Below are 10,176 nucleotides of genomic sequence, written 5' to 3' on the forward strand. Positions count from 1 at the left end.
TGAGTAAAGCCTGGACGGACCAACTTGCATTTCACGTGTTAGATGGCAATCCTTAAATACTCTGAGCGGTGTTTAATAAAGCAGTTAGAGGATACTGGAAAAACATCCTCTCCTGACTTGATCTGTGATTTGCAGGTAAGGAAAAATGTCCGTTTTCCAAATAGAAAAAGAGTGTTTACATTGAGGAATTCCCTAGACCTGCCTGAGAAGGTTGCACTTCAGAGAAGACAAGGAAGCAATCTAGGGATCAAAAGGAAACTTAGAGTAAGTTGAGAATAAAAACACAGAAACACATACTACAAACATTAACCCTTTTGATACACTGAATGGCTACGACTCTGTAACTTTTATTCCAAGTTGTACAAATTTTCATGTATTTTTTTTCACATTTATTTTTAAATAAGGCTGTACAAATAAAGTAGGGAAAAGCACGAAGTACAGTTAATATTGTCCACAGAGTGCTGTTAAATACAGGCAGAATCAAATAGTGTCAAACTATGTCAAGCAATCTCTGAAGTCTGCTAGTAAGTTGCTGACCAAAAGGAATGGTAGGAAAACCAGAACAAATGTAAGAAAGACAAGACTGGCTATCACATCTGGCTATCATCTCTAAATATCCATGCATAAGTGCCTTCTATTATGATAAAAACGTTTGTCCTGTTCAGGTCCGTGAAAGGATTCTCACTGACTGCAGTGGGTTGGAAATTGCATGCTTTGTGAAAAGATGACAGAGAGAACATTAAAGTGATCTGGATATCCTTTGTAATCAGTCTCTGTTTCCTCCAATAAAAATGAGATACATGCTTATAAATCACAATCATTCCTCTGCTCTCTGGAAATCTTATTTTGGTATTTCACACCACTCTTCAGATTGAATTTGCTGTTCTCCTTTCTATTCTTCTAGCAGTCACATGAGTAGGGACAAAAGTGCTGACAGTTCACCGGAAAGAGTCAGAAAGTGCATTCCACTTGTGTGGTTGTTTTGTTTTTATTGCTACATCACATCCATGTGTGACCCTCTCCTTAAGTGAGTGTCACTATAACCATTCATACCTGCCAAATATCACAGTGATTCAGGAAAGGGATTCATTTGTTTCAGAAGTCAGACTCCCAAAGTCAGTGCCCTTCACGAAGCTGTGTTCCCACCAATGGAGACCTCCTCAACAAAGCCTCTTGGGTTTATCCTGGGAGTCAAGAGCAGAAGTGCCAGCTGAGCAGATCTGCAGCTGCCAACATCTCCTGCAGCCCCTCATGCCTCTGAGCTGAGCTGGATTTTCATATATCTATCTATATCTTTATATATCTATGTCATCTATCTACATTTATATCTATATCTGTATCTACATTTATATCTATCTATATCTATATAAATATCAATATCAATATCTATATCTATCTATCTATATCTATATCTATATCTATATCTATATCTATATCTATATCTATATCTATATCTATATCTAATCTATCTATATCTATATCTATATCTATATCTATATCTATATCTATATCTAATCTATCTATATCTATATCTATATCTATATCTATATCTATATCTATCTATCTATATCATCTATTGTGGTGTTGCGTCTTCTAAAAAGTATAAGTTGAAGTTGTTATGAAAATTAATTATTCTTTTTTAGTTTAAGTAATGGTTTGTTCCTTTTCCCCCCGTGTAAATCCCCTATGATGGTTTGTTCCAAAGTTGTTTTTCCCCTGTTTTTCCCGCCACTGGCCTGCCCATCAAAGTGTGGAGTCCCTTGTTCCTCCCCTTAAGCCCTTATGTGGTTACATCAATCCCCATGGTGCTGCCTCCTGCCCCTGTCTGTCATGCTAACCCCCCTCTTTTTTTCGAGAGACTTCCATGTCACTCATCCCGAGTCTAGCTCCTGATTTGTCCTCAAGGCTTCCTCCCTCCCCCATGTGCTTCTCATTGGGGCTTTTGTGTTACGTAAGCCTTGCTTTGCCTTCACCTGTTGGTTCCCTCATGCCTCCACACCCCACGCCCACTCACTTTATAAGGGCTACCCAGACCCTTCTTGCCCGACACTTGTCCCTGGATGCTCCTTGGAATATAGTTTCCTTGGAACCTATACAAGTGTTCCTTCTTTCGCTCCTTAATCTCAGGACCTCGTACCCCACGCCAGCCTGCGTCACCCACGCCGCAGATCTCACCGCTCCCTGGGCAGTCTCAGTGAGAGCCCGGGAGTGGCCAGTCCTGTAGCACTCCTCTGCGGCCATCCAGGGAGCAGCTAGCCGGCGCCCCTTCGCTCCGAGGGACCGCAGCGTGCGAGAGCTACAGTTGGCGCGCCACCGTGGGGCTTTTTCTGCCGCTTCCACCATCTCTGGCACCGTGCTCAACGCCGCCTACAAGGGACGTCGTCGCATGTGAGGAAGCCTCCCAGAGAGGACATTCCTTGTGGGCATTAACCCTTTGGATTTATAGTCCCTGGCAGCACCAACGACCCTCTGTGAGCACGCTGACTTTTGTCCGGTGATGCCCCCAGATGCAGCCCTTCCCTTGAAGAGTGGAAGAACGTCTTCGGGACGGAGGACCCTCACTGCCGCTTCTTTTCAGTCTACCGACGGTCTGGTGAGCTCCCCGTCTCCCTACCCTTACCCACCTAGGGTGCTATCAGGTTTCCCACCATCAGTTGGCTGACCCTTCTTTCATTTTTAGTTTGCTCCTTTCCGGCAGTAGGAGAGTGGAAGTTGAGTGGACGAGATGGGTGTTCGTCTATCCACTCAACAGAAAGAAGTTTATGTCCAAGTTGTGGGGGTCCTAAGGGAGGGGGGTGGATCTTTTTCTAAAACTACAGTTAGGAAATTTGTCCGTTGGATATTTTTTAAGTTCCCCCAAACATCAGCCAGTGACATCAGAAATAGGAATTTTTGGAAGACTGTTGGTTGCATGTTGTCAGAGTGCACTAAGAGGGGTGACCCCACAGTCAAAGAAGGTTTTATGAAGTTATTCCTTTTAATTTTAGAAGTTATAAAAAAGGACAATCCTAATTGTAAGAGGGAAAATAAAAAATGTTCAACAGTACAATCCCCAGTTCTCCCTCAGCCCCTTTCCCCACCTTCTTCTCCGAATCCCCTGCTCCCTACAATGGGTGGACAAGGGGGAGCAACCCATTTGCAGCAGACGTAGGGTTGCCACTGTCTCCCTGGCTCCCTCCGGTCCCCCCAGTACCCTCGCCCTGATGGTGCTGGCCACACTGTCAGGGACCTTACCCTTGACCCTCTTCCCAATCCCTTAAATCCCATAGGTGATCCCAATAGTGCCAAGGTTTCTTTATTCTTTCAAACCATTCCTTGTTTACCCTGGAGAGGTGCCGCAAAGTGGCGGCAATCCTATAACATCTACCCCAACCCATCAAAATGGCAGCCGCCTTGTGGCGAGCACTTCTCCTTCCCAAAATCCCTTCATCCCCGCGCTTTCCCCAAATCCCGCCTTCCTTCCTTCAAACCCCTCCTCTTCCTCTGCAGCCACAATTTCTGTTCCTCCCATTACCACTCCTCCTGCTTTACTCCCTCCTACATCCGGTGACCCCTCCCACTTTCCCATGACCGTACCGTCACCCTCATCCATGTCAATAACACCTGACTCTGCTCCACCCCCAAGCTCCGCCCATTCCCTTCCTGTTTCCCACGCTCCTTCTTCCGGTTCCCACGGTAACATGGCAGTCCGGGACAGGGGGCCTGGAAAACAGGAATCGACCGATGATGAGAATCCCCTGTTCCTTGCCCCAGTCACCTAGAATGCGAGGGGGAATCCCAGATGGGAACCTCTCTCATTCAGTAGCATAAGAGACCTTTGCAAAGCGAAAAGAGAATTTGGCCAAAAAATAGAATTTTTTAGGAGCGTTTTAAAGGCAACATTTTCTAACACTATGGTCCCTGCTGATTTAAAGCACTTGTTTAGTTGCCTGCTCCCCCAGTCTGAATACAAATTGTGGGAAAGAACATGGAGGAGGTTAGCAGGGGACCTTTTTCCAGATATTTTGCAGAGCAACTCTTGTGCTACCGACATTGAAGTTAATGACATCACCCTAGACCACCTTCTTGGTGAGGGTGACTGGAGCAGGGCACAGAAACAGGCAGGAGGGATTCCAAAAGAAGTTTTAGATTTAATCAGGGATGCAGCAGACCGTGCATTTTTTAGCATGCCTTCTAAAGAGCCGTCTATCCCATATATTGCGATTAAACAATCTCCTGCGTGCCTTTTCTAGATTTTGTTGACAGAGTCAGAGCAGCAGTCGAAAGGAAGGTAGAAGACCAGCTGCTGCAGGAACAACTAATTAGAAATTGTCACCACCAACGCGAATGAAGTGTGTCGGAGAATTATCCTAGCTCTTCCTGCATCTCCACCTCCAACACTCGACCAACTGATAGAGCAGTGCACCCGGAAGGCCGTGGTTGTTATAGAAGACATCATTAGAGTGAATCCGACAAATGACCAACTGGCAGCAGCAGCCTTCGTGACACCCCAGAGACCTACCTTCCCTGTGGGAACCCCTTTACCACCTGGTCACTGATGTTTTCACTGTGATGTGATGATCATTTCCTCAACCAATGTCCCTTTTTAGGCAAAGCCCCTCCGGGCGGAGGGGAAAAAGAAAAGGGGGAGAGTGCCTCCTGTCCATCGCCACAAAAAAACTAAGTAATGAACGCGGATCTGCCCCGCGCTGCGATATAAGTAGGGCAAGCCACGGGGACTTGATTGACAGAAAACACAGCAGTCAAATCACCACCAATGACTGTCGTGCACCACACCGGCTAAGACTAACACACCCCATTTTCTTCCATTCACAGGACTGGCACATAATCCACCCTGAGCCTGGACTTCTCTCCTGCATCCAACTGGCGGAGACCCATTGGCACATGTCATCTTTAGACTGCAAGTACCTCATTGTCGTGGACACCAAAAGCACTCCCCTTGAGATTGAAGTAATTCCCGCAATTTTAACACTCAAGCCGGAATACTTTACTCTCTGGGTACGCTGTGTTCACCCCCCCTCTTCCTTCCGGGAGATCAGATTGTTGCACAGGCAATTCCAATCCTTCATTTCATGTGCGGTGATCTGGATCTCTCTGTTCTTTGCACCGAAGTGTTGGGAGAGGAAAAGCCCCTCGTGTGGTGTGGCCTCAAGAGTGAGGGGCATTCCATACAACTTCAGGGTATGATGGACACAGGGGCAGATGTGATGGTCATTCCCCCACACAAATGGCCACCACAATGGGAGTTGCAGAATGTGCACAGCTCAGTTTTAGCTGTTGGGGGTTCTGAATTGGCTAGACAATCCAAGACCATAGTTCAAATTATGGGGCCAAATGGGCAATTAGCTTCAGTACACCCATTTGTTTTAAACTCTTAAGTTTACCCCGTGGGGGAGAGACGCCATGTCCCAGTGGGGGGAAAAAGTAGACCTTCTTGCCCCTCAAAATTTTTAGGTGCAGCCACTGAAGAGCGCTCTACTCTCAGACTCAATTGACAGATACACCAGTCTGGGTAGAGCAGTGGCCGCTGAATAAACAAAAATTACGAGCGCTCACTCAGATCATGGAGGAAGAATTGGCCAAAGGCCACATAGTGGAAACCAACAGCCCCTGGAGCTCCCCAGTTTTTGTCATTAGAAAACGGGGGAAACAGGTGGCGTCTCCTTCACGACCTGAGAAAAATAAACAATGTTATTGAAGACAGGGGGTTCCTCCAACCAGGCATGCCTTCCCCATCTATGTTCCCCCAAAACTGGAAAATGGCAGTAATAGATATTAAAGATTGCTTTTTTCAAATTCCCCTTCACCCAGCTGAGGCGTCACGGTTTGTCTTCTCTGTACCTTCCATCAACAGAGGAGCTCCCATGGAGCGCTACCACTGGCGTGTTCTCCCACAAGGGATGAAGAACAGCCCTACCATCTGCCAGTGGTATGTCGTGAATGTTCTGTCCCCAGTGCGTGCAAGGGAGAGTGATGGCATTATCTACCATTATATGGACGATGTCCTCATGTGTGCCCCCGACAGCAACATACTTGCGTGTGCCTTAGAGGACACTATTACAACCTTATCGGTGGCAGGATTTGAGTTACAAAAAGAGAAGGTGCAACACCTACCGCCTTGGAAGTATCTGGGCCTTGAAATTAACAACTGAACCATTTCGCCCCAGAGTCTTAATAAATGACAACCCCAAGACCCTAAGAGATCTACATCAATTGTGTGGGTCTTTAAACAGGATCAGGCCCTGGCTGGGGCTCACCATGGGAGATCTGTCCCCTCTCTTCAATTTGTTAAAAGGGGGAGAGGGGCTGGACTCCCCGAGGGTCCTGACCCAGGAGGCCAGGACAGCGCTCGAGAAGGTTCAGTCCACCATCATGACGCAGCAGCCCCATCGATGCCGAGAAAACCTCCGTTTCCAATTCATCATTCTGGGTAAGTTGCCACGCCTCCACGGGCTGATATTCCAGTGGGACACTGACCAACAGGATCCCCTCTCAATAATAGAGTGGGTATTCCTTGGTCACCAACTGTCCAAAAGTATCACCAGGCCAGAGGAGTTGATGGCCCAGTTGATCATGCGAGCTAGAGCACACCTGCGTCTGCTAGCGGGGCGCGATTTCACATGCATTCACCTCCCCATTAAAACATCTACAGGGAAGATGACCAAAGAGACCATAGAACACTTACTTAGAGAAAATGAGAGCCTGCAATTTGCTTTAGACAGCTACACGGGACAAATTCTTGTCAACCATCCTGGCCACAGATTATTCAGTACTGAATTTAATTTGATTCCAAAAGACATTCAAAGTCGCCACCCCCTCAAAGCGCTGACAGTTTTTACTGACGCATCTGGAGATCTCACAAGTTGGTAGTGACTTGGAAGGATCCTCAAACTCAGCAGTGGGAAGCCAATGTAAAGACTGTGGAGGGCTCTCCACAGATTGCTGAGTTAGATGCAGTCGTCAGGGCGTTTGAGAAATTTTTGGAACACTTTAATTTAATTACCGATTTGGCCTATGTCGTGGGTGTAGTGTCCCGAGCAGAGCATGCAGTGCCCAAAGAAGTCTCTAACCCCACTCTATTTGGCTTGCTCTCGCGACTAACATACCCAGTTTCCCACCGAGAGCAACCCTTCTTTGTGATGCATGTGAGGTCGCACACCGACCTTCCGGGACTCATTGCGGAGGGGAATAGCAGGGCAGATGCCCTAGCCGTGCCTCTACAACTGGCTGGCCAACCCAACATCTTTCAGCAGGCCAAACTGAGCCACCACCAGTTTCATCAAAATGCCCCGGGGCTGGTCCGCCAGTTCCATCTGCGGCGTGACCAAGCCAGGGCAATTGTGGCCACATGCCCTACCTGCCAGGAGTCTGCCCTACCATCACTCACTTCTGGGGTAAACCCCAGGGGACTCGCAGTTGTGAGGTGTGGCAAATGGATGTCACCCACGTGCCCAAATTTGGGAGGTTCAAGTATGTTCACGTTTCCGTAGACATCTTCTCAGGAGCTGTCTTCGCTTCGGCCCACACAGGAGAGAAGCAGCAGATGCCCCAAACCATTTGATCCATGCTTTGCTGCCCTAGGGATTCCATCTGTAATTAAAACTGACAACGGCCCGGCCTATACTTCTAAGGCATTTGGTGAATTTTTACAAAATTGGGGGATACAACATCGGACAGGGATACCACACTCCCCCACTGGTCAGGCTGTAATAGAAAGGACGCAGCAGACATTAAAGCGAGTCCTCGCCTGCCAGCGGGGGGATATCCAGGTTCAGACCCCACATCTCTGGCTCTGCAAAGCTCTTTTTACCATCAGTTTTCTCAATTGTTCCTTTGACAGGCTGGAGCTGCCAGTCCTACGGCATTTCCAACAACACTCGTGACTTGAGGCCAAGGAAAAGCCAGAGGTTCTCATCAGGGATCCGGACTCTGGAGAGATTCAGGGTCCGGTCCATCTCATCACCTGGGGGCGTGGATATACTTGCGTGTCCACTCCCTCAGGGGTCAGATGGATCCCAAGAAAATGGGTAAAACCGTATATATCACCACCTAAGACTGGCACACCACAACTCACAGTCCCCAGCAGCCAAGAAAATCCACAGGATGGCACATTCGCTCAGAACTGGAGGTGCCGCAGATAAAGAGGAGACCCAATGTCACCCTCCTGAATTGTGTTCCCTTCAGAGATTCTAAATTATTCCCTATACTTATACAGTGTTCTGTTTTCCTTTACTTTAGGCATCCATCATGATTGTTGTCATCCTCCTTGTCATCTGGCAGCTCCGTCTTAAGGCCTTGGACCAGTCCCAGCTGGCACAGGGGCTGTCCTTGGGCAAGGCAGCTGTGCCGGCAGGGCCCGGGATCTGTGCCGGCTCTGCCGGGCTGCCGGGGCTGCGGGACGGTCCCGCCGCGGCTGCGCTCACCACAGCCCGGCCCGCTCGGCTGCTTTCTCTTTCTGACCCTCCTGGGGAGGCTCTGACATTTCCTCTTCCCTGATGGAAGTGCAGCTGCTGCCAAGGGAAACGTGCCCCTACTGACTGAGTGTTTGTTCCCTTTGCTTCCCAGATGTCCCATCTGCTGTCCCTGTGCAGGAGAGCTGCTCTGCCCGGGAGGAAGAGGCCGCAGGAGAGGCTTTGAAGATGGGGCAGCTGGGATCCCTCTGCTTGGAGTTCTGTCTAAAAATACATGGACTTGCACGTGGACAGCGATTATTAGATGGACATGTACATATGTAGGCTGCTATTTGTGTAGGAATATTTCTGTATGTCGTTATATTTATGGAGGTATGCTACATATATATGTATGTGTATATATACATATATGTTTGTAATTACATATATGTGTATTTATGTATGTTAAGTATACATGTATGTTGTTATATCTCTGTTTAGTTCTATTTCCTGTGCATACAGTTGTGGTGTTATCTGTCTATTGATGCTGTCATAGATATATGGCTCTTTAAATTTTGGTATTTGTATTGGTATATACATCTATTTTATACTTTTACATGTATACTGATCAATTTCTGTGTGTAATTATTTTTACATATGTATCCAGATGTATAGCTGTATATTTGTGTTGATGTAGTTGGTTGGAATTTAGATTAGTACAGTAATATTTGTATATTTACAGATAGATTTATTGTATGTTATTTATATAGGACATAATATGCAGTATTTGATCTATGTTTACTTCTGTTCATTGTTATATATGTATTTATATATATGAGTTTGTATATATGTATTTAGTTCTATTTAAACATGTATGGAGATCTATAGTTGTATAATTCTTACATTTGAGTTCTTGGTACAGGACTACTTAGAGAGGGAATGCATATTTTTGTATTGCTCTATAGGCTGTACACTTGAAGTAACATGTAATAAATTAAGCTGTTAAACACCTAATTGTTCTTTGTGAATAGTGAGTTGTTGCAGAGATTGGCAATAAATTTTATTAACTGAAGTTGGTATTTGTATAGTCCTGTATTCTCAGGTCTATACAAATATACAGGTGTAGCAATTTTTAATAAATGACATTTTTCAACTGAAATTGATTGTTGTGTATTTGTCCATCAGCAGCTACATCGTGTGTTTGTCCATCAGCAGTGCGGCTGTAGCAATCTACAAGAAATGCCATTTGTCAGCTGCGATGGGGGTTTTGTGATTTGTGCTACCCCAAGCCATGAGCAGATGGAAATGCTGGAGGATTTGGGCCATGGAAATCTCCGGCCATGCCCAGCACGTGCCCCACCTGCACTCAGGCTGGGCACGGGAAGCACAGATTTGGGATGGCAGCAGAGCCACACGTTGGCTCAGCACTCGCTGCCAAGGCCTGCTGAGAAAACTCCAGGACTCCACTGGGAGCAGAACTCCAAGCAGGAGCCACCTGGGGAGGACAAATCCATCCCCCATCCCACGGGCAGCTCTTTAGGAAGAGCTCCAAGTGTCCCCCTGAAGCTCATCCCAGAGCTCAGAAGCCAACAGGGATCCTGAGCCAGCTCCGCTGCCTTTGGCAGCACTTGGGCAAATGAGCTGCAGCAAGGGGGAGGCAGCAGTGACTGTGACTGCTGCAGGCTGGGGATGAAGGAAGGGCCATGGACACAAGTGCTGAGATGCTCCAAAATCCAGAAGGAGGCTGGAGAACTGGGAAGGAACAAGTTCTGACAAGCACTGAAAT

General features: G+C 47.0%; 1 long non-coding RNA gene across 1 annotated transcript; it reads left to right on the forward strand.

Annotated features, from left to right (window-relative positions):
• Positions 1-2,333: 2,333 nt before the first annotated feature.
• On the forward strand, positions 2,334-8,297 carry LOC135289849 (uncharacterized). The gene is made up of 3 exons (XR_010352584.1): positions 2,334-2,388; positions 2,508-2,593; positions 4,233-8,297. It is a non-coding gene; the product is annotated as an uncharacterized LOC135289849 (long non-coding RNA).
• The last annotated feature ends 1,879 nt before the right edge of the window (positions 8,298-10,176 follow it).

The sequence above is a fragment of the Passer domesticus genome, chromosome Z (genome assembly GCF_036417665.1).
Source record: "Passer domesticus isolate bPasDom1 chromosome Z, bPasDom1.hap1, whole genome shotgun sequence".
Taxonomy (NCBI): domain Eukaryota; kingdom Metazoa; phylum Chordata; class Aves; order Passeriformes; family Passeridae; genus Passer; species Passer domesticus.